Source organism: Crinia signifera, chromosome 4 (assembly GCF_055691185.1).
Source record: "Crinia signifera chromosome 4, ASM5569118v1, whole genome shotgun sequence".
Taxonomy (NCBI): Eukaryota; Metazoa; Chordata; class Amphibia; order Anura; family Myobatrachidae; genus Crinia; species Crinia signifera.
Window position 1 is genome coordinate 309,220,474 of NC_139220.1, and position 24,802 is coordinate 309,245,275.

Consider the following 24,802-nt stretch of genomic DNA (forward strand, 5'->3'; position numbering starts at 1 on the left):
AGTACCCATCATCTAATCCGTGTCCCCGCCCAGTACCCGCCTCCTAATCCGTGTCCCCGCCTAGTCTCCTCCCCCTCCTATATATATAACCGGCTTGTTTCCTCCCTATTGCTACGTGTCACCACCCAGTCTCCTCCTCTCCCCCATTGTGGCCTCCTCCCTCGTGCTCTGCTCTGCTCTCCCCACACGCTCACTGAGTCTGATTTAGCTCGCGCTTGGACAAATCTTTCATTCAGTCAGACTCGGCAGCGGGAGAACGGGCAGCGCCGGGCCCGGGTCAGTGAGTGTCCGGCAGCGGCAGGGAGAGAGGTGAGTGCTGGATGGGGGCAGTGGTGCGATGATCTGTAAATACGGGACCTATAATAAGACTATATGATCGTCGTTTGCAGATAGGGGATCCTGGATCCCACACATAATGTTAAAGGGTCTGTTACGTCACAAGGATAATCTAATTTATGGATAGTGTAGAAGTGTGATATCATATTGTTCCGATGGTAGTGATGTTTGCAGCCATAGAATGGTTATGTTAAGCATTCGATGGTGATGGGGCAGTATAGTGTGTGTGTGTGTATGTGTGCGGGGCCCCTCGTGCTGGGGGCAGTATAGTGTGTATGTGTGCGGGGCCCCTCGTGCTGGGGGCAGTATAGTGTGTATGTGTGCGGGGCCCCTCGTGCTGGGGGCAGTATAGTGTGTATGTGTGCGGGGCCCCTCGTGCTGGGGGCAGTATAGTGTGTATGTGTGCGGGGCTCCTCGGGCTGGGGGCAGTATAGTGTGTGTGTGTGTGGGGCTCCTCGGGCTGGGGGCAGTATAGTGTGTGTGTGTGTGTGCAGGGCCACTGGTGCTGATCAGGCTGGGGGCAGTATCGTGTGTGTGCTGGGCAGGCTGGGGGCAGTATCGTGTGTGTGCTGGGCAGGCTGGGGGCAGTATCGTGTGTGTGCTGGGCAGGCTGGGGGCAGTATCGTGTGTGTGCTGGGCCCCTCGGGCTGGGGGCAGTATAGTGTGTATGTGTGTGCAGGGCCACTGGTGCTGGGCAGGCTGGGGGCAGTATAGTGTGTGTGCAGGGCCACTGGTGCTGGGCAGGCTGGGGGCAGTATAGTGTGTGTGTGTGTGTGTGTGTGTGTGTGTGTGTGTGTAGGGCCACTGGTGCTGGGCAGGCTGGGGGCAGTATAGTGTGTGTGGGCAGGCTGGGGGCAGTATAGTGTGTGTGTGTGCAGGGCCACTGGTGCTGGGCAGGCTGGGGGCAGTATAGTGTGTGTAGGGCCCCTGATGCTGGGCAGGCTGGGGGCAGTATAGTGTGTGTGTGCAGGGCCACTGGTGCTGGGCAGGCTGGGGGCAGTATAGTGTGTGTAGGGCCCCTGGTGCTGGGCAGGATGGGGGCATTATAGTGTGTGTGTACTCGCGGTGTCCTTGGTGCTGAGCAAGGCAGACTGGGGGCAGTATAGTGTGTGTGTGTGTGTGTGGGGGGGGGGGGGGGGGGCTCCTGGCATCCACCATTTGCTCTTAATTGCTGAAAAACAGTTTCTTTTTTTTCTCTCAACCCTTCGGGTCAGCTGGGCAGGTTGGGGGCAACATAGTGTGCGCATGGTCCAATGGGGCTCAGCACGACAGGCTGGGAGCAGTATACTGTGTGTGGGGCCTCTGGTGCTCGGTGGGGTGGTAGAGCTTGTGAGGGGCATCCTGGTGCTGAGCAGTGCATGTTGTGGGCAGTAAAGTGTGTGTGAGGAGTTCCTGGTACTCAGAGGGCAGTACAGCATGTGACAGGCCCCTAGTAAGGATGGCCTTCGATGGTGATTCTGCAACAAACCATTGATAGTGGTAAACTATTTAAAGGATAACTATTGATGGTCATCCATTATATTTGTCTTGAGTGGGCCAATCAAAACTCAGCGGCGGGACTTTCGGGGGTGGTGGGGTGCGCGCGTCTTGCAGCACTCCGAAGAAAGGAAAAGAAGGGAAACATTGTTTCTCCTTTGCCATCAATGCAGGGAAACAATCTGGTTTTCCCACATCGGTGGCAAAAGTATTCAACATCGGCCATAAACCATTGATTATTTCAAAACATCGGTGGTTGATGGCCATCCCTAGCGCTGGGAAGTTTAATGTCACCCATGTACAGGTGCTGGCAGCACTGACCAGTGGTGGTTATGGATGTCAGTTGGAGCTTTGACCAGCGAAGGGGAGGGTTGTGTGTGGCCGGGCAGGATGCTGCTAACTATATAAGTGCACGTCATCATTGGCATAGAGCATACACTACTAGACGATATTTCGTTTTTGTCATTCCCCACTCCCTGAATGGGCCACCGCCCAGCTAGTAATAGAGCAAGTATTCGTATTGGTGGTTGATATGCCATCCCTAGCCCAGCACCTCCATATATGGTGCCATGGGCATGTAGATAGATCTTGGGACAAACCCATCCTGTCCTGATTTGCTGATCTCGAAGGGGACAAGGCTCATATCAAAAACTTGTGAAGGAATATGGCTGGCATGGGGGATGTCTGTAGGCTTTGCCATATTAATACCCAGGGGGTCAGTGTGCTGTACCCCACCCTTAAACACACGCACCTTGTCCAGCCAGTGCCATGTTTGGGAAGATTGCCCATGCACAGGAGATAGTACAGACTTTGTTACAGTGCCAGTGGCATTACTTTCTCTGCGTGGCATCATATTTCCTCAATAAGACACTTATTAGCTAGACTTGCTGGCACACTACATTGGGGTAGCCCTCTTGCTGGCATCATGTAAAAAATAACTTTTAATGGATATGTATTAATAGTTCCTCAAGTAGATGAGGAATGTGATGCAAAACAGCAAGGAACATACAAATAGACACAACGCACCAAGAATAAAACACAATTAGAATAATGAATCCATTCAAATTCGATACGCAAGAAAGCAGTGAAATATTAAGGCTTTGTACCACAGGAAATTTAGGTATGATATCACTAAGTATTAATTTAATCCTGGTATTGGTACAGTTCAAACAGTCTGAAGTAACCACACAAAATTTGTGTGATGGTGAGTAAGTAGAACAAGGAATAGATTTTAAATAATAGTGAGTTCCCTGTTAACAACTAGGCATCACCTAAATGATCTGTCTTTAAATAGACATTTTTCGGAGTCATTCTCAATACAGCAATCGTGAAAGTAACAAATAAGCAGGGGCGGATTTAGGGATGAGGGCGCCCCTAGGCACAACAATAATGTTTACCAAGTAGGACAGTTTATAGGGGCAGTATCTGCATGTCCTATCCATTTACACTCTATTTAAGATGGAATATAGTACAGTGGATATTTTGCAGTTATTGGTATATTTTGGGCTGACGGTACAGGTTGAGTATCCCATATCCAAAATGCTCGGGACCAGGAGAATTTTGGATAACGGATTATTCCGTATTTTGGAATATTTTAATATTTCAATGATGTATTTTGAAGTATCTTGCATTTATGCTGTATACACACATAAAATAAACACAAATATATTTTATTACCACATAAAATACACACAAATATATTTTATTTGTTCAAAAAACAAGGTTTCAAAACATGAAACAAAATGTGTGTACATAAAATACACACAAATATATTTTATTTGTTCAAAAAACAAGGTTTCAAAACATGAAACAAAATGTGTGTACTATCTCAGATATTGAATTTGAATGCCAAGCAATCATTTTCTTGTACATATATAGTGCCAGTTACATGTCATGTCCTCAGTAGTGATGTTACATATGTCCCCAGTGAGTTTTTAGCAAAACAAATTTTTTTTTTCCACTTTCTGGAAAGTATGGTTTTCGGAATAATTCGGATACGGGATACTCAACCTGTACTATCACAGGCATCCAAATGCCGCCCCCAAACATGTGCCGCCCCTAGGCCGGTGCCTCACGTGCCTAATGGGAAATTCAGCTCTGCAAATAAGTTGCAAGTTATACACAGATGCACACAATGTAACAGTTTTCCATATAGTTTTCCATATAGGATTCCATAGCATGGCAGTCCCACCAGATTACAAAAGACCGTCCTGATGGGATGCAATTAGATATGAATGCTACTGGAGGTTATGTGGGGGTTCTGGAATATGATAATCTTGCCTGAAGAGGTGAGTTTTCAGGGAACGCTTGACTGTTTGGAGGCTGGAGGAGAGTTATTTTGCCTGGAAGGGCATTCCATAGGGTGGGTGCTGCCTGAAGGAACTCCTGTAATAGTGAGTGGGAGCTAGTAATGAGTGTGGATGAGACGCGCAGATCTTGTGCAGAGCGGAGAGGTCTGGTGGGGATATATTTTGAGATAAGCGCCTTGTATGTGAGTTGAAGTATTTTATTTTGAATATTGTAGAATATAGGCAACCAGTAGAGTGACTGACAGCGGATCAGCAGGCATTGACAGTCTATAAAAATGACATTGCAGCGCACCGTAAGTCGGGAACTCCGGGTGAGTGCAGAGCATGTACCCAGCTTCTGGCTGTGGAAGTTTGGGTCATTGAGCACATGGCACATATCCCCCAGCAGCAGCAGGACACAGGTGAGAAGTGTAAAGCCCCATACACACTAGGCAATATTGTGAACAATATCGCAGAGTGTGTACACTCAATATCGTTAACGACACCACGTGCTCCCCCTGCCGCCACTCGCTTCCAAACAGGCATCGGTCAGTGTGTATGCTGTTTCTGGCACCAACAAACAATATTGGCATTGGTGGGGAGTGACTAGTGTGTAGGGCTGGGGTAGCCAACCCTAGTCCTCGAGAGCTACCAACAGTGCATGTTTTGCAGGTCTCCTCACAGAATCACAAGTGAGCTTATTAGCTCCACCTGTGGATCTTTTAGAATGTGTCAGTGATTAATGAGTGCAGCTGTGCAGCAGCTAGGTTGTCTGGAAAATGTGAACTGTTGGTAGCTATCGAGGGCTAGGGTTGGCTACCACTGGTGTAGGGGCTTTAGGGGTAAACAGTTAAATTTTGAATGGACCCAATAAAGTTATAGTGTGTGTGTGTGTGTGTGTGTGAGAGAGAAACACTAGTGCCTATTGGTGGAGTGGTTAAAGTTACATACCTGGTAAGTGAAATAATTGGAAGGCCAGGTGGTAATAGGGAGTGTTTGTAGTCTGATAAGCTGTGGTTGTGTTGTCATAATTGGGTGTGGATCAGTTGGTCACCAGCAAGTTGTTAGACAGTCATTAGGTCAACATGCATTTAGGTTGACATGTGTCTAGTACTCAGTGTTCGCGAAAACCACCCAAAAAAGTGGGTCCCGGGGACCCTTCACTTTTAAAAATTGGGGTCCTACCGGACCTTTTCTGGGTCCCAACGGAATAAATCCTCCTCTCCCCTTCTCCCTAGCATGGCACATGTGGGTCAGGGGGGGGAGGGGGGGGGGGTATCAATTGGCCCACTCGCATGAAGGTACATATATACTAGAAACTAACTAAACCTGAAAACAGGGACAGTGCGCGCTAAAAAATTATGGCATGTTTTTTTGGGGGGGAAGTGGTGTTGTCACATAGTAGTACACATTACAGCACACCCCGTAATGCCCAGTACACATTAAAGCACACACCCCGTAATGCCCAGTACACATTAAAGCACACACCCCGTAATGCCCAGTACACATTAAAGCACACGCCCCGTAATGCCCAGTACACATTAAAGCACACGCCCCGTAATGCCCAGTACACATTAAAGCACACGCCCCGTAATGCCCAGTACACATTAAAGCACACGCCCCGTAATGCCCAGTACACATTAAAGCACACGCCCCGTAATGCCCAGTACACATTAAAGCACACGCCCCGTAATGGCCAGTACACATTAAAGCACACGCCCCGTAATGGCCAGTACACATTACAGCCCACGCCCCGTAATGCCCAGTACACATTAAAGCACACGCCCCGTAATGCCCAGTACACATTAAAGCACACGCCCCGTAATGCCCAGTACACATTAAAGCACACGCCCCGTAATGCCCAGTACACATTAAAGCACACGCCCCGTAATGCCCAGTACACATTAAAGCACACGCCCCGTAATGCCCAGTACACATTACAGCACACGCCCCGTAATGCCCAGTACACATTACAGCACACGCCCCGTAATGCCCAGTACACATTACAGCACACGCCCCGTAATGCCCAGTACACATTACAGCACACGCCCCGTAATGCCCAGTACACATTACAGCACACGCCGTAATGCCCAGTACACATTACAGCACACGCCGTAATGCCCAGTACACATTACAGCACACGCCGTAATGCCCAGTACACATTACAGCACACGCCGTAATGCCCAGTACACATTACAGCACACCCCATAATGCCCAGTACACATTACAGCACACGCCGTAATGCTCAGTACACATTACAGCACACGCCGTAATGCCCAGTACACATTACAGCACACGCCGTAATGCTCAGTACACATTACAGCACACGCCGTAATGCCCAGTACACATTACAGCACACCCCGTAATGCCCAGTACACATTACAGCACACCCCGTAATGCCCAGTACACATTACAGCACACCCCGTAATGCCCAGTACACATTACAGCACATAAGTGCTGCTTACTTACATGCTTGTTGCTAGGGGTTACATGCTCCTTGCAGGGGTCACATGCTGGGGGGGATGGGGGCGTTTTATGCTGGTTGCCATTGGGGGGGCGCATATTAGGTTTGTTGCCACAGTGGGGGGGCTGGAAACCATGCCGACATGCTGCTCAGCAGAGTAGGTGAGCGGGCTATCAGCGCCGCGGGGGACTGGATGTGGCTGGAATAGCTGACACGCTGCTCTGAGTTGCTTTAGCCACATCCAGTCCCCCGCCACCCTGACAGCGCGCTCATCTACTCTGCTGAGAGCGGCTGTTACAGCATCCTGTCGTCGCCCCCCGCCCCCCCCCCCCCCCCCCCCCCGCTCTCAGCAGCGGAGTGGACTTAGGATGCAGAGTTACTGCTCTCATGCAGGGTGCGTGGCTTTAAGGTGCGCAGCGGCAGCAAACTGTATAAAACCTACAGTGATTGGCTGCCAGCGGCCACTGTTCAGTGATTGGGTCCCGGCGGCCGCTGCAGTCACAGTGATTGGCTGTTAGCGCTGCAGTGTGATAGCACCAGTCTGCATTTACCGGTTACAACTAACCGGTATTTGCAAACGGGTAAAAAGCAGAGTCCTACACGGTTCAGAGCAGTTTTTTATGCAGTGTGAACGGCTCTGAACTGGTATATAGGACTCGGGCAGTAGCTATGAGAGCGCAGTGCATATGTAAAGAGCCACTCATTACAATAGCACATATGTAATGAGCGGCTCATTACATATGCACTACGCTGTCTTACAGCGGGATTGGTATGAAATCCCAACAGACGGAATCCCGACGCCGAAATCCCGACAAGGGGGGGCGCCTCCCCCCTTGCGGGCTCACTGTGCTATTCTCCCTCTATGGGTGTTGTGGACATCCACGGAGGGAGACAGTGTCGGGATTATGAACGCTGGGATTCCAGCTGCATTCCCTTATAGCTACCTGTCCTGTCCTGCTTTCACACTGCTAACCTGCTTGAGACCCGGTATTTATGTGCAGTTTAAAAGGGGATTAAATGGTAATACAGGTCGAGTATCCCGTATCCGAATATCCGTTATCCGAATTATTCCGAAAACCATACATTCCAGAAAGTGCTAAAAACTCACTGGGGACATTTGTAACGGCATCACTGGGGACATGATATGTAACTGGCACTATATATGTGCAAGACAATGATTGCTTGGCATTCAAAATCAGTGCTGAGATAGTACACACATTTTGTTTCACGTTTTTAAAATATATTTGTGTGTATTTTATGTGGTAATAAAATATATTTGTGTGTATATTACGTGTTTTATACAGCATAAATGCAAGATACTTCAAAATACATCATTGAAATATTAAATTATTTTGAAATACGGAATAATCCGTTATCCAAAATTCTCCTGGTCCCGAGCATTTTGGATAAGGGACACTCAACCTGTATACTATTTTAAATACCGGGTCTCAAACGTTTAGGCAATGTGAAAGCAGCATAGGTTGACTTGCAGGAAGGTCGACAGGGGTAAGATCGATATGGTCATTAGGTCGACAGTGATGTTTTTCTCCTTCATTCCCAGGGGACACTGAATGCTGCTTACACTGGGGATAGAGTGGGTGTTAGAAGAGTCGGCACTTTAGATTCTTTTGGAGTGTGACAGGCTCCTCCCCTCTATCCCCCCTCCCAGACTCCAGTCTTAGAAAAGTCGGTTCCCCGGTTCGAGGTCTCCTTAGGAGGCTGGATTCTTTATAGTTTTTTTTCCTTTTTTTTTTTTTTGACTTTTTACATTCAGGCAGGCAGATGGCCACTGCCTGCCTGCAACGTGGGATCCCCTGAGCGGTCCAGTCGCCACCGCTTGCGGTGTTCCTCTGTGACCACAGTCACCGGTGACACACACCGGAGGGTCCCCGTCGCAGCTGCACGCAGCTTGCCTCGGGTCCCGCGACTGACAGCCACAACTCTCAGGGAGAGCCAGGCTGAACAGCGCTACAGTGCGCGGTGGCACCGGTCAGTTCAGTGCGCTGACCGGAGGAAAACTACTGCTGTACTCAAAAGTCGCGCGCTGACAGGCGCGCGGGAAGCCAGCCCGGAGTTCTAACCCGGAAGCGGCTACAGCGTCTGACCCGGCGCCATCTTAACCCCACGAGGCAGTACGGAGGCTGGACGGCTCTCAGAGATTCCAGGTCCTGCGCTTATCTCCACACCGCAAAACCGTGAGTGCTGCTGTTTCTGCGGGTGGAGGTGTGTCGGAAGACGGTGGGGTCAGGGCTCATTGTGGGATCGGTGGCTCCTCTCCCCTATCTGTCCTGTTTTCCCTATTCTCACTATTCTATAACTGATAGTGTGTGCAGAATGTCTACCAAGAGTTCCTCCTCTAAGGGCTCACACAAGCTTTTTGTGTGTAAGCGTTGTGAGACCCAGTTCACACAGCATAAGAAAGGGGTTAACTTGTGTGAACCCTGCTATGCTAGGTCACCCAGGGCTGAGCGTTCAGACTCAGTCCCACCACAGGGTGACATGGTGTCTATCATGTCAGCTCTTACAGCTGAGATTGCGGAGGCTCGCAGAGACAGAGAGGTGTTCTATAATCACCTGGCTTCGGTCTCTGCAGCTGAACCCTCATGGGCCAGGGCTCTGGTCCACTCAGTTGACTCCCTAGTTAAGACGGTACAGGTACCAAGGGAGCAGATACCCACTTTGCCAAGGGTCTCAAACAAACGCCCAATGCCGGCACTGTTACAGGAACTGCCGGGCTCACTGGACGATGATGACGCAGACCCTGCAGGGGATGAGTTTGTACAGGATCCTGACCCTGACTTACAGTTTGTGGATGATCAGGCTATTGATGATCCAGATGAGTTACAGGGCATTGAAGCCCTCATTTCAGCAGTTAGGATTACCCTTAATGTGGAGGAGGAGCCTCCCTCACAGGTTTCCTTGTTTAGTAGGAAGAAAAAATCTTCCATTACCTTCCCCTTTTCAGAGGAATTGGAGGCCCCCTAATTGAAGGCCTGGAAGACACCTGATAGAAAATTTCAGATGTCAAAACGTTTTAACATCTATTACCCATTTCCTCAGGAATCAAAAATGCGGTGGGAAACCCCCCCCACCAGCGGATACGTCTGTATCACGCCTGTCCAAGAAAGCAACTTTACCGGTACCAACAGCTGTGGCGCTGAAGGAACCGTCTGACCGTAGGTTGGAAACAACACTGAAATCAATCTACACCAATGCAGGGGTACTTATTCGCCCGGCCCTGGTAAGTGCTTGGGTTAACAGGGCAGTGGAGGTATGGGCTCAGGAGTTGGCTCAGGGCCTTTTATCTAACCGCCCAAGAGAGGAGTTACTCCCTTTGGCGGAACATATCAAGGAATCTGCGATTTACCTCAGAGAAGCAGCTAGGGACTCGGCAGAGTTGGCTGCAAAAGTCTCCGCCTCCTCCATTTCGGCCAGACGTACCCTGTGGCTCAGGTCTTGGCAGGCTGAGGCCGAAATCAAAAAGGCAGTGGAGGCCTTGCCATTTACAGGTGATTTTTTGTTCGGCCAGGAGTTGGACAAACTAATTGCCCAGGCTACCGGGGGGAAGTCAACCTTTTTGCCCTCAGCACCTCCTCCACAGAAGACAGCTTTCGCGGGGCCATCCTTTCGGTCCTTTCGAGGCTACTCTAGGTTTAGGGGAAAGACCAGAGGCGCCTCGGCGTCTGCCAGAGGCAGAGCCATGTCCTCTTTTACCTTGTCCTCCACCGCAGCCTCGAGGCTAAGCCAGCTGACAAGCCCTTGGCATGACGGGCTTCCAGCCCACCTGGGGGACCCCAGGGTGGGCGGCCGCTTACAAGCTTTTCAGGTTCAATGGCTTCAGACTTGCAAGGACAATTGGGTAAGGAGCATCGTAATGCGGGGGTACGCTTTGGAGTTTGCCTTTCCACCACCCAGGCGGTTCTTCACTACAGGACTACCGGTGGATCCCTTAAAAAGAGAAGGGATTCAGAAGGCAATCCATACCCTCCTTCAATCCAGAGTAATAATCCCAGTTCCCCGGGAACAACGAGGCCTGGGTTTTTATTCAAACTTGTTCGCGGTCCCAAAACCAGACGGATCCCTACGCCCAATCCTAAATCTAAAACTCCTCAACAATTACATTCTGTATCAAAAATTCAAAATGGAGTCAATTCGGTCTGTAATTGTAAGTCTGGAGCCATTGGAATTCCTGATTTCTCTCGACATAAAGGACGCATACCTCCACGTCCCTATTTGGGAGCAGGATCAGCAATACCTGAGGTTCGCAGTCCAGAACCTGCATTTTCAATTTCAGGGCCTTCCTTTTGGCCTGTCTTCGGCACCCCGGGTGTTTACGAAGATAATGGCCTGCATGGTGGAGGCTCTCAGACGACAAGGCGTCACAGTGATCCCTTATCTGGACGACCTTTTACTGAAGGCCTCTTCGGTAACACAGCTCCAGAGGGATGCGTCCCACACCTGTCAGTTCCTAGTCCAGCACGGCTGGATTTTAAATTTCAAGAAGTCGCAGTTGATCCCTTCTCAGAGACTGGTCTTCTTGGGTCTCATCCTAGACACAGTCCAAAACAGGGTTTTTCTCCCTTTGGACAAAATACTCTCGTTACAGGATCTGGTCAAGAAGGTGCTTCAAGATCACCAGGTCTCGGTCCACCTGTGTATTCGGCTCCTTGGAAAGATGGTGGCATCTTTCGAAGCCATACCTTTCGGTCGTTTTCACTCACGACGGTTCCAACTAGATCTGCTCAGCCAATGGTCGGGATCCCATTTACATCTGCGCCAGTTGGTGAGGCTTGCTCCTCATACCCGTCTGTCTCTGCAATGGTGGCTCAACAAGGAAAATTTGTTGGAGGGTCGCAGTTTTGTGGAACAAGATTGGACCATTCTCACCACAGACGCCAGCCTCAGGGGCTGGGGGGCGGTGGTGCTGGGACATCAGTTCCAAGGCAGATGGTCAGCACAGGAATCCAAACTCAGTATCAATGTACTAGAGTTGAGGGCTATTCGGTTAGCATTGGTGCAGGCCACCCCTCTGCTGAAGGGGCGAGCCATACGAATCCAATCGGACAACGCCACGGCGGTGGCTTATATCAGGAACCAAGGGGGCACACGGAGCAGGAGAGCAATGCAGGAGGTGAAGCCGATTCTACAGTGGGCGGAGCGCCACTCCATAGCCTTTTCGGCAATTTTCATCCCCGGAGTGGAGAACTGGGAGGCGGACTACCTCAGTCGCCAGGATCTCCACCCGGGGGAATGGGCTCTAAACCCGTCGGTTTTTCTCCAGTTGGTACAGAGATGGGGTCTTCCCCAGATCGACCTCATGGCCTCCAGACTGAATTGCAAGCTGCAGACTTACTGCTCTCGCACCAGGGATCCAGCGGCGGCGGCAGTAGACGCCCTGTCAGCTCCGTGGCCTTACAGGCTTGCTTACCTCTTCCCGCCGCTTCCTCTCATACCACGGCTACTCAAACGGATCCGGAGGGAATCGACCACGGTCATTCTAGTAGCTCCGGACTGGCCCCGTCGAGCCTGGTACTCGGACCTCCAGCGCCTGTTGGCAGACGAACCCTGGCGGCTTCCTCTACAGGAAGATCTACTGACGCAAGGACCATTCACTTACCCCGATTTACAGCGGCTGCGTTTAACGGCGTGGCTGCTGAAACCATCCTTTTGAAGAAGAGGGGCATTCCGCAGGAGGTAATACCAACTATGTTGAGAGCAAGAAAGGAGGTGACGTCCGTGCACTACCATAGAATTTGGAAGGCTTACGTCCGTTGGTGCGAAAGAAGAAATTTGCCCACTACTGCTTTTGGCCTAGCAAGACTGCTTGGTTTTCTTCAATCAGGTTTGACTGCTGGTTTGCGGCTCGGCTCCCTGAAGGTCCAGATCTCGGCTCTGTCCGTCTTTTTTCATAGAAGATTGGCTTTACTCCCGGAGGTTCAGACCTTTCTAAAAGGGGTCCTCCGTATTCAACCTCCGAGGGTAGCCCCGACAGAGCCTTGGGATCTTCCTTTGGTTCTGGCTTTCTTACAATCATCTACTTTTGAACCTTTGGAGTCGGTTAGTTTGCGACTACTAACCTGGAAAACAGTCTTGCTTCTGGCATTAGCGTCAGCCAGGCGGGTATCAGAGCTCAGTGCGCTCTCCTGTAGATCTCCTTATTTGGTCTTTCACGAAGATAGGGCGGAACTCCGGACGCGGTTGGATTTTTTGCCCAAGGTAGTGGTCCCCGCATTGTCAGGGGATTCCAGCTCGTTGGATGTGGTCCGAGCATTACGCATTTATGTGAACAGGACTGCAGAAATTCGTAAATCAGATGCTCTGTTCGTCTTATATGACGCCAAGAAAAAAGGATGGCCGGCTTCAAAGCAGACGCTAGCACGCTGGATTTGCCTCACCATCAAGCAAGCATATCTGTCTTCGGACAGTAGGCCTCCTTCATCAATTTCTGCCCATTCTACACGTTCTGTTGGCCCATCCTGGGCAGCAGCTAGAGGGGTCTCTATGACTCAGTTGTGTAGAGCGGCCACCTGGTCCAGCTCTCAAACCTTCATTCGGTTTTACAGGTTTGATACATTCGCATCCGCAGCGTCCAATTTTGGCAGAGCGGTTTTGCAATGTTCTCAGCGCTCTCCCTCCCATGGGGGTAGCTTTGGGACGTCCCCAGTGTAAGCAGCATTCAGTGTCCCCTGGGAATGAAGGAGAAAACAAGAATTTGGTACCTACCGATAATTCCTTTTCTCCGAGTTCCCAGGGGATACTGAGCGCCCACCCAGCGCAGACACATTGGGTAAGTTACAGTGTGATTGGCAGTTGTGTGGATACTTTCTGTTCTACCTGTTATTACCTCCTCTCTCTGGGAGGCTTTCTGGTCTCTCTCTCCTCTCCGGCACAGTTTCTAAGACTGGAGTCTGGGAGGGGGGATAGAGGGGAGGAGCCTGTCACACTCCAAAAGAATCTAAAGTGCCGACTCTTCTAACACCCACTCTATCCCCAGTGTAAGCAGCATTCAGTGTCCCCTGGGAACTAGGAGAAAAGGAATTATCGGTAGGTACCAAATTCTTGTTTTTACTTAACATCAGTTAAGTGTGGGTATGCATAGGTAATTTCTTCTACGATCCCCATGGCAGCCATACATTGGGATATTCCCTTCCCCCACTAGAGCAGACAGGATTAATTTCTCTTGGGACCGCCCACCTTGGGTATAATAGACCCCTCCTTCACCTCTGTTGTATCTTTTTTCCTGTCTCCGTTTTAGAGTAGACAGAGTAGGCAGTTATTTTTTGTTTAAACAGGGTTACCTCGGCAGCATGGAGCTGAATGGGGTGGCTCCCCGGGGAGAGGATGGTGCAGGAGGCCAGTCTGACTCGTCTCCCTGCGCGTACATACCCTGCCGCTGGTTTGGAGACTGGAAGGATTCAGGTATGGAGGGAGTCCATATAACGGGCATCCGGACATGTAAGCGAGTTCTCCCCGCAGCGTCAGCCCCGCTGGAAGCCGCGGCTGCACGCTACAGCTTCTAAAGGCAGAAGGGGCGGAAGTACCGGTTACGCGTCACTTCCGCCCACAGACGCCGGAGGTGCGTCTCACAGATCAGTCCCCTAACTACACGGGACGGAGAGATTGGTTCCGCTCGGCTATCCTGAATGCACACGCGATTTGAGCGGCAATACAGGGGTTAAATAGCCGGAGAATGGCGGTTTCAGTGGCATTCAAATCTGAGTGCTGTTTTCCTATCATGGATGCGCCTTCTCCCCAGAAGTCAGATGATGCCCCAGTGAGGTAAGCCCTTTGGTTTTGGGCATCAGTTGTTTTTATTTTGAGTTAGATATTGAGTGTCGTTTCTGTCTTTTTAGTGTGCCTGTCTCTCCTGTGCATAAGAAGAGAACAGCAAAGAAGAAGTTCATTGAATCCATATGCATGACATGTGATCAAACTTTTGCTTCAGCACAGAAGAAGGCAATATGTGAATTGTGTGAAATGGCACAAACTAAGGTGCCTAAAAAGCCAGAACACACTGAGGTCATTAAAGAGTTAATGGCCTGGATGAAAGAGAACTTTGTTTCTAAAAATGAATTTACCCAGAGCCAGTCTGTGAAAAGGTCAAGGGTACAGGCTGAATTCACACCAGAGGAAGATTCCTCGGTACTCTTTACCTAGCACGGCGACCATCGCATGCACTAAAAAACGGGTGCGATGCGATGCCCGCGATGGCCGCGATTTCCCATAGGGACCAATGTTAAAAATCAGATTGGTCGCGATTTTAGTGTTAAAAGTCAGATTGGTCGCGATTTTTACATAGGAATCAATGTTAAATGGGCCACAGAGCCATAATAGTCCCCCTGAAGTGTGAAATGGCCCCCACAATTTTTAACGCCACCCCACGATCAACGTGAACCCGAAGCGTGGCGAGCGCAGCGAGCCCGCGAGGGGCGGTGGTACGCGTCCTCCGACCTTTTCATACCCCCACTATCCACGTCGGCGTGGAGTTGAGAATAGAATAGTGTGGCGAGCGCAGCGAGGCGAGCGCACGCGGATACCTTCACAGGTAAACGCGTCCCCTCGCGGGCTTCACAGGTGTCCGCGTCGCCACGGACACCTGTGAAGCCCGTGAGGGGACGCGTATAACTGTGAAGGTATCCGCGTCCCCTCGCGGGGCTCGCTGCGCTCGCCACGCTTCGGGCTCGGTGGCTCGCTGCGCTCGCCACACTATTCTATTCTCAACTCCACGCCGACGTGGATAGTGGGGGTATGAAAAGGTCGGAGGACGCGTACCGCCGCCCCTCGCGGGCTCGCTGCGCTCGCCACGCTTCGGGTTCACGTTGATCGTGGGGTGGCGTTAAAAATTGTGGGGGCCATTTCACACTTCAGGGGGACTATTAGGGCTCTGTGGCCCATTTAACATTGTTTCCTATGTAAAAATCGCGGGCATTGAGCCAATTAACGCTAAAATCGCGACCAATCTGACTTTTAACATTGATCCCTATGGGAAAATCGCGGGCATCGCGTCGCACCCGTTTTTGATTTACCCGCGATGCCCGCGATTTTTTACCCCCGACGCCCGCGATTGTAATCGCGGGCGCCGTGCTAGGTAAAGAGTACCGATTCCTCAGATGAATTTGAATGTGAGGATAAGGGTTCGTCAGAGGAGTCAGGCGAACTAGAAGAAGTCAGAACATTTAACTTGGAGCTGGTAGAAAGCATGTTCAAACATATATACAAGGCTATGAACTTTAAGGAGGTGGCGTCTACCTCTGAGACTAAGGATCCACTGTATGAAGACAGGGATAAAAGAGGAAGAACCTTTCCTGTAAACAAGGTCATAAGAGATATGATACTTAAAGAATGGGTCAGCATGGACAAAAGATTTACCCTAGGAAACAGGGTAGAAAGAATGTACCCGTTTAAAGATGAGGAATTTCTCGGTTGGTGCACTACACCTAAGGTAGACGCAGCGGTGGCCGAAATTATTTCTAAGTCCACTATTCCAGTAGAGGATGCAGCGGCATTTAAAGATGCCATGGATAGAAAAATTGAAACTTCCTTACGCAAGGTTCATTCAGCATCCGCGGGTTCCATGAAGACTAATGTGGCGATGGCGTCAGTGGCCAGGGCGATTAGATTGTGGACCTCTAATCTAAAAACAGACGTGGAGGAGAAGATATCTAAACAGTATCTTATCAGAAATCTTGATATTATACAGAAGGCTATTGACTTCCTATGTGAAGCTTCTCTTGATGGGGTTTCCTTTGCGGCAAGGGCTATGGCGGCAGGAGTAACAGGCCGTAGGGCTCTTTGGCTAAAACCCTGGAATGCTGACGCTAATTCCAAGAATAAACTAACAAACTAAAGGCCCCCATACACTATGCGATTTTGGGACGATTTCATCCGATTTCGGCACTTTGTGCCGATAATCGGATGAAATCGGCCCAAAATCGTAGGTATGTGACATTTGATCCGATGCGCGGTCCCGTGCGCATCGGACCGGATCAGGGAGGTCGGACGGTCTGTACATACGATCACGTCCGACCTCCCTGTATGCATATGCCTGCCACCTGACAGGCATATGCATACAGACACCGGGGGAGTAGTGGGGGCGGCCAGCGGCAGCGGTGGTGGGGGCGGCCAGCGGCAGCGGTGGTGGGGGCGGCCAGCGGCAGCGGTGGTGGGGGCGGCCAGCGGCAGCGGTGGTGGGGGCGGGCAGCGGCGGCGGGGACGGGTGGCGTGTGCGGTGAGCGCAGTGTACTTACACATAGCAGCGGCGGCTATTATATTTTTAAAATACTTGTCAAATGACCGGCCGCTCTCTGATTGGCCGGAGAGCTCTCAGCCAATCAGAGAGCGGCCGGTCATTTGACAAGTATTTTAAAAATATAATAGCCGCCACTGCGCGTCCCGTCCCCGCCGCTGCTGCTATGTGTAAGTAAGTACACTGCGCTCACCGCAAACGCCGCCCGTCCCCGCCGCCGCTGCCCGCCCCCACCACCGCTGCCCGTCCCCACTACTGCCGCTGCCCGCCCCCACTACTGCTCACCGCCCTGCAGCTCCCCGGGGTTTTTTTTACATGGGATAAATCGCATGCGATTTATCCCATGTAAAAATGGCACATCAAGTGCCAAATTGTATGTGAGCCTCCCGGGGAGCTGCCGGGCGGCTCGCAGGTAAATTGGGTCCGACTTGTCCCTAGGACAAGTCGGCCTAATGTATGGGGGCCTTTACCCTTTGAAGGAAAGTTCTTATTTGGTTCCAAACTTGATACGATGATACAGAGAATTTCAGGAGGAAAATCTGTCCGCTTACCCCAAGAGAAGAAGAATCGATTTATTTTCCTGCTTCCACAAGACAAGCATACAGAGAGGCAAAGACATATCGACCAGGGAAGACGTATTACAAAAGAGGAAGTACGAATACCTCTAGACAGTCATTTCGTCAAAACTTTCGTGGCCGATACCAACCTGAGAAGGATTGGAACCAAAAAGGAAAACTATGACGATCATCAAGAAAACATGATTGGCGCCAGACTACTGAGGTTTGTGACAAGTTGGGAAGAGATAATAAAGGACACTTGGGTGTTGAATATAATTCATCAGGGCTACTGTATCGAATTCGAGACAACACCCCTCCATCACAGATTTGTAAAATCAAAGATACCAAGCGTATCCGAAGAAAAGAAAGCCCTATTTCTGAAAATAGAACAACTCCTACAGACAGAAGCCATAGAAGTGGTCCCAAAAGGGGAACAGAGAAAGGGCTTTTACTCAAATCTATTCTTGGTGAAGAAACCAAATGGGACGTTCAGAACTATCCTGGATCTCAGAGATCTGAATGTCTACATAAAACAAATAAAGTTCAAGATGGAGACCCTAAGTTCCATTGTGATGGGAATCAGAAGGGGAGACTACCTTGCATCAATAGATTTAAAGGATGCGTATTATCATATCCCAATAAATCCAAGACACAGAAAATTCCTAAGGTTCTCGGTTGCCAATCGTCATTTTCAATTTACCTGTCTTCCATTTGGGCTGAAAACTTCTCCGAGAGTCTTTACCAAGGCGCTAGTCACAGTAATTGCAGCTCTGAGGCTCCAAAGGATTCAGGTATGGCCCTACCTAGACGACCTACTGATTGCAGGAGACTCATTGATAGAAACAGAGAACAATGTGAGGAAGACGATAAATCTGCTACAATTTTTAGGTTGGATAATAAACACAGAAAAAAGCCAGACTACTCCGACACAAAGGATACAGTTTCTAGGGGCCATGATAGACACAGATCAGTTTCTAATATCCCTATCAGCCGAAAGGTGCCTGAAGATTCAAGAGCTAACAAGTGTGATTTTACAGAAAAAGAGGTGCCCTCTGAGTATGGCTATCCAGATGTTGGGTATGATGGCGTCCTGTATCAAGATCATCCCTTGGGCACAGTGGAGAATGCGAAGACTTCAGTGGTCCCTGATTCCATTACAGAATATTCGGTACCCCAGAAGTAGACATGATGGCCAATTTTCGGAACAAAAAGGTGAACAACTTTTTCTCAAAATCATTTCATCCGCAGGCTCTAGCCATAGATTCCCTTTCAGTGAAATGGAACTTCAGACTGGGCTACATATTTCCTCCCTTTCCGATGATCGGGAGAGTTTTAAAGAAACTGAGAGAAGATCAAGTGGAAGTAGTGGCAATATTACCCTACTGGCCGAGGAGGCCCTGGTTCGTCAACGTTCTGAAGATGGCAGTTCAAGAACCTTGGTCCCTACCCAACAGGCAGGACCTACTGCATCAGGGTCCAGTTTATCATTCAGAGCCAACAAAGTTGTCACTAAAGGCATGGAGATTGAGCGGGGCATACTAAGAAGACATAATTTGTCATCCCAAGTCATGGAAATGATGCTGAAGGCCAGAAAGAACATTTCGTTCTTATCCTATTATAGAACTTGGATCAAGTTCATTGAATGGGGTCAGTTCAGTGGTGACTTTTCATCTATATCAACGGATAGAGTCCTGCAGTTTCTCTATGACGGCTTTCAGATTGGTCTTGCCCCAGCAACAATAAAATCTCAAATCTCTGCCCTAGGAGTGCTATTAGATAGACCTTTGGCAGAAGAGAGACTGATAAAAAGGTTTAACAGAGCCATGAAGAGAATCAGGCCACCAGTCAAAGCTACAGTGGCACCGTGGGATTTAAACCTTATGTTAGCGGTATTAGCTAAACATCCCTTTGAACCCTTAACAGATTGTCCTTTAAAGTATCTAACTTGGAAAACTGTATTCTTGGTCGCAGTCACCTCGGCCAGAAGAGTAAGTGAGCTCCAAGCTCTATGGATAGAGGAACCGTATCTAATTGTCTTCCCAGATAGAGTGGTATTAAGGACACATCCTGAATTTGTACCTAAGGTGATATCATCTTTTCACCTCAATCAAGAGATTGTTCTCCCTAGTTTCTACCCAAAACCTGAAAATGAAGAGCAACAAAGCTGGCATATGTTGGACCTAGTCCGGGTCATCTCCGTATATTTGGAAAGAACTAAAGTCTTTAGATCGACCAAACATCTATTTGTCATCCCGAGTGGAGTCCGTAAAGGAAAAGAACCGGGAAAACAGACCATATCCAGATGGATAAGAGAGACGATTGTGGCAGTTTAGTTTACAAACTGGAAGGCAAGAAAGTACCTCCCATAGTACAGGCACATTCCACAAGGGCAGTCTCTACATCATGGGCGAACAAGGCCAAAGCTTCGGTGACCGAAATCTGCAAAGCTGCTACCTGGTCGTCAGTACACACCTTTGTAAAACATTATGCACTTGACGTTTCTCTTGCCCACTTTGGGAAGCATGTTCTTCAGGAGGCAGTATCTGCTGATACCTCCGTATAATAAAAATATTCATGCATCAGATTACCCTCCCGTTTATTGTCTTGGGTATGTCCCAATGTATGGCTGCCATGGGGATCGTAGAAGAAAGAGTCGAATTATACTCACCGATAATTCCTTTTTCTTCCTAGTGATCCCATGGCAGCCACTGATTACCCTCCCTTGTATTATGATGTGTTTTCTCTAGGGACCTTGGTACGGAGACACTCAAAAGATACAACAGAGGTGAAGGAGGGGTCTATTATACCCAAGGTGGGCGGTCCCAAGAGAAATCAATCCTGTCTGCTCTAGTGGGGGAAGGGAATATCCCAATGTATGGCTGCCATGGGATCTCTAGGAAGAAAAAGGAATTATCGGTGAGTATAATTCGACTCTATACCCTAACTATAAGTATGTATCACAAACCTTGGATGTGAAAGAATAAAGAAAATATATATGAAAAGCCCTGGTGAGTCGAAACTGCCTACTAAATATGTTTATGGTGCTGTTGAAGATCCATTGAATTGGGACCCCAGTGTATTTTACGCAATTTGATACAAGTGGAGAGCTGCACATTCCCACGTGCCTACCCAATGATATGGGCCCAATCTTGTCCGATTTTGGCAGCAAACCCATGGAGGGCCTGACCAGGAATATATATATATATATATATTTCCCAGGAAATATCTGGTGCTGTGGGTAACCCTATAGCTCATACCAAGCACGCCAAAAGTCTTTCTCAGGCTCTCATAGATGCAGTTCCTCCTTATATCCCCTTGCTCTAGTGTTATTCCATCAAGGGGAACTTGTACGAAGGTGCCAACAGCAGCCCTATAACTTTATTAAATTTCTCAGACACTCATTGTCGGGGAATGTTATATACCATATCCCCCCCCCAAAAATGGGTGTTGAAGATCAGTTACTGACAACAGCAGACCTGTACTATCACTTCTATAACCAAACTGGGGTTTTCCCCTTACACCTGGGCACACTCAACCCACAGCACACGGTGGGATAGCAGATACCAAGTCATTAACTTGACTACTCCGTTTTTTCAAATCTGACACTCATACCCAAAAAATATTTTAAGTGACATCACATTTTTTTTAAATATGCACCATACATCATAATGCTGTTATAAAACTGTATATATAGTGTTCCCGCTAGGCTGTTTTAGCAGGGCGCTGCGCCCTGCCTGTTTTTTAAATGGAAAAATGTGCCCTGCCCCTCTAGCAGCGCTCCACTAAAAGAGCCTGCCCCCAACACCGCCGGTGCGACCGGGGAAGCCCAGTGCCGCTGTAGATGGCGATGCCTGGCGCTTCCCTGGCAGTGCAGAGCCTTCAGCTGGGCCCGCCCCCTTCCGTGACGGCGGCAGCCGGGCCCACCCCTTTTTGTGACTGTGTAGTCCGGGCATGCCCCTTTTTGTGACTACGTCGGCCTGGGACCGCCCACAACATTGACGGCGGCGGGCCCGGTCCGCGCCCCCCCCCCCCCCCCCCCCCCTTACGCTGCCCGTCCCGATTCCTAGAAGGAACACTAATATATACTGTTTATCTGTGGGTGTACGGAGACAAAAGTGATTTATTTAAAATGTAGAATTTTTCTCTTCAAGAGTGTCCCAACATATAGGGGGGTATTCAATCTCCTGCCGCTATTCCCGACGGGGGAAATAGCCGTGGGGCCCTATTCAATGCTGTCTTCCCTGACCGCATTGGACAGGGATCTCGACAACGTGCTGATGGGCACGTTCTGCTGAGAACGGCCGGGAATTGTTGAGCTCCCGGCCACAGCCCCTGTTAGGCAGGCGGGACATTGAATCCCATCTGCTGATTTAGCGTTAAGCCAGCTGAGAACAGGACAGGGTCACGTCTGTAGGGCCAGCCCGACAGTCGTGACCCTGCATTGAATAGGGCCTACATTCTCTCTAAGTTTCATCACTGGGACAGTATGGAATCAGAAGCTGCTCAAGGTGCCTTGGTCATGTAGGTCATGATACGCAGTAAGTTAATCTACTAAAGCTTTTAAAAAATAGAAAGAAATTTGTTGCCCATAGCAACCACATTCTGTATCATTTTCTAGGATATAATAGAGAAAGATGACAGAATCAGATTGGTTGCTACGGACAACCTCATCTCTTCATTTTTAGAAGACTTTTAAATGTGACTTTATAAAATAATAAATATACACATATTATGGATGGCCACCTGTGCAGTTGCCATCGATGGCAATATTGCAACCAGTCATCAAGGGTAATAAACTATGTGATGGATGACCATCGATAGTTTTACCTATCGATGGTCATCCATTTTGAGCTTCATGCTTGTTGGGGGCGGAGCTATGTTCCGTGTTCAGCCACATTAAAAAGAAAAAGCAAAACCCGTTTTGCTGTACCGTTGATGGAGGGTGAACCATCTGGTTCTCCCCCAATGATGGTAAGGTATTTGACATCGCCCATAAACCATTGATGATTTAGAATCATCGATGGGAGATTGAATACCCCCCTATGTGTTGGGGCACTCTTGGAAGAAAAAAAAAAAATTCTACACTTTAATAAATCACCTTAAAATGTTGTCTCTGTACACCCACAGATAAACAGTATTGATGTATGTGTGTATATATAATTTTTTTTTTTTCAGTTTTATAACTGCATTATTATGTATGGTTCATAATTGTTTGGATGTATAATCCTATGACCTCCGGTGGTCTCCATCTTCTTTTTTTGAGGCGTGAGCTTCTCGAGACAAAATAAACCGCCTGAAGAGCTACTAAAATAAAAATGAAATCTGCAAAATAATAGAAAAATGCCCTTTACACATTATGCCACATTCCTCAATGCCCCATACACAATATGCCATACAGCAATGCCCAATATGTTGTATACATACCTCCCAATACTGGAGGCAGAGGAGAAGGGACATCTGCGCATGCCAAAGGCATGGCCTACTATCTTGGTACTCCTGCGAGGCCACGTCACCCATTTTTTCCACTATGGGGGCATGGCCAGAGCTCTCAGAGCTGCTTGCCATGCCCCAAGCCTTTCTGAATAGACGCTGTGTGCATGTTGTCTCGCTGTCTCCATCCCCTTTGCCCCCTCTATCACCTCTCCGTTCCTCCAGTCACCCTTGCATGTCTCTGTTCCCCCATTACTCCTTCACGTCTCTGTACCTCATGCACCTTTCTGTACCTCTGTCCCCTTTGAACCTGTACCTGTCTGTCCCCCCACACCTCTTCATCCCCCTGCACCGTTCTGTCACCCATCACGCTTGCACTTCTCCGTCCTCTCCTGCACCTCTCCATTCCCTTTCCCCCTGTACCTCTCTGCCCTCCTCACAAACCTTGCAGGAGGCTGGGTGGTTTGGTGGACGACACTGGAGCTCAGCTTCCCAATCATGGCCATCACAGCCCATGCTGCCTGACTCTGCAGCACTGCACTCTGAGGAGACAGATGCTAGAGGTCCTATTTCACCTCTAGCATCTGACAGGGAGCACAGCACTGCAGAATTACCCAGAAGTGCGTAGTGCTGTGCTCCCTGTCAGTTGCTAGAGGTGAAATATGATCTGTAGCATCTGTCTTCTCATAGTCCAGCCCATGATAGCCAATTCAGGGACAGAGAGAGGTGGGTGCAGCAGCCTCCCCTTGTGAAGTTGACACCCCCCCCCCCCCCCCAGCTGTGTGGTGGCAGTTATTGGTGGGACAGCTTCGTGTTGGTCTTGTTTGAACTCGCATACGACACATCGACAACCTCTTTCTTCCCTATCCTCAGGTGTCTGTTCCCACCCAGACAGTGCGCCCGTTTTGCTAGGAAACAAGTACCCTGTCTCAGCAGTGCAGTGGCTTCTGGCAACTTGGACGCGTGGTGGCTTCCAGGCAGGACTCGCGTTTCTGTCCTGAATATTCATCGCCGCCTGTAGCCCTTGATAGGATCGCATACGATTCATCGTATGAAAAAAGGACCGCGTCCTAATGGATGGAGGCCTTACTTGAATGACTGTATTAGAAATGGCGGTACTTGTGAGTTATCCGGGCTCCCGATTTTTTGATTGTATGCCTTAAGTTAAGGCATACAATCAGATGCGATGCGATATCGCATTGCATCGCATGCGACCATCGGATGCGATGACCCGATTTTTCCATAGGAATCAATGTTAAAATGGACTGAGTCCATTTTAACATGGAATTCAATGGGAAAAAGGGGTCCTTTTCATACCCCTACTATCCAAGTGGGCATGGAGTTGGATATAAACCTGTGGCGAGCCACCGAGCCCGAAGCGTGGCGAGCGAGGGGACGGTATTCTGTGTCCCCTCGCGGGGCTCGCTACGCTCGCCACGCTTCGGGCTCGGTGGCTCGCTACGCTCGCCACAGGTTTATATCCAACTCCATGCCCACTTGGATAGTAGGGGTATGAAAATGACCCCTTTTTCCCATTGAATTCCATGTTAAAATGGACTCAGTCCATTTTAACATTGATTCCTATGGAAAAATCGGGTCATCGCATCGCATCCGATGGTCGCATGCGATGTGCCCGATCCGACCCGATTTAGAAATCGGGAGCCCGGATAACTCACAAGTACCGAAATGGCTGTTTCAATTATTGATAAAAGTTATTAGGTTACATTATGGTTTAATTCAGGCTTGTCCAGCCCGCGGGCCGCATGCGGCCCAGGTCGGGTAGTAATGCGGCCCAGTGCATTTTATAGGCATTCTAAATATAAATTATAGGGCAACTCTGCCCGCAGCAGCGTCTTCGTGCTGGCCGCGGCACTGTGCCCAAAGTAAAGATGGCCGCGGCCAGCATCTTGTTCTCCCAAACTTAAAATGGACGCGGGAGCGCTGGTGTGCATGCGCAGGCGCACTCAGCTGCTCCCGCGCGAAGGACGTCTGTGCTGGCGCTTTC

General features: G+C 49.4%; 1 protein-coding gene across 1 annotated transcript in view; it reads left to right on the forward strand.

The window, feature by feature from the left end:
- LOC146075799 (uncharacterized) overlaps positions 1–24,802 on the forward strand; it is a 33,216-nt gene continuing 8,414 nt past the window's right edge. Inside the window, exon 1 of the mRNA XM_083185400.1 lies at positions 1–309. The gene's annotated coding sequence lies outside the window, so the exon portion shown is untranslated. The remainder of the gene's footprint in view (positions 310–24,802) is intronic.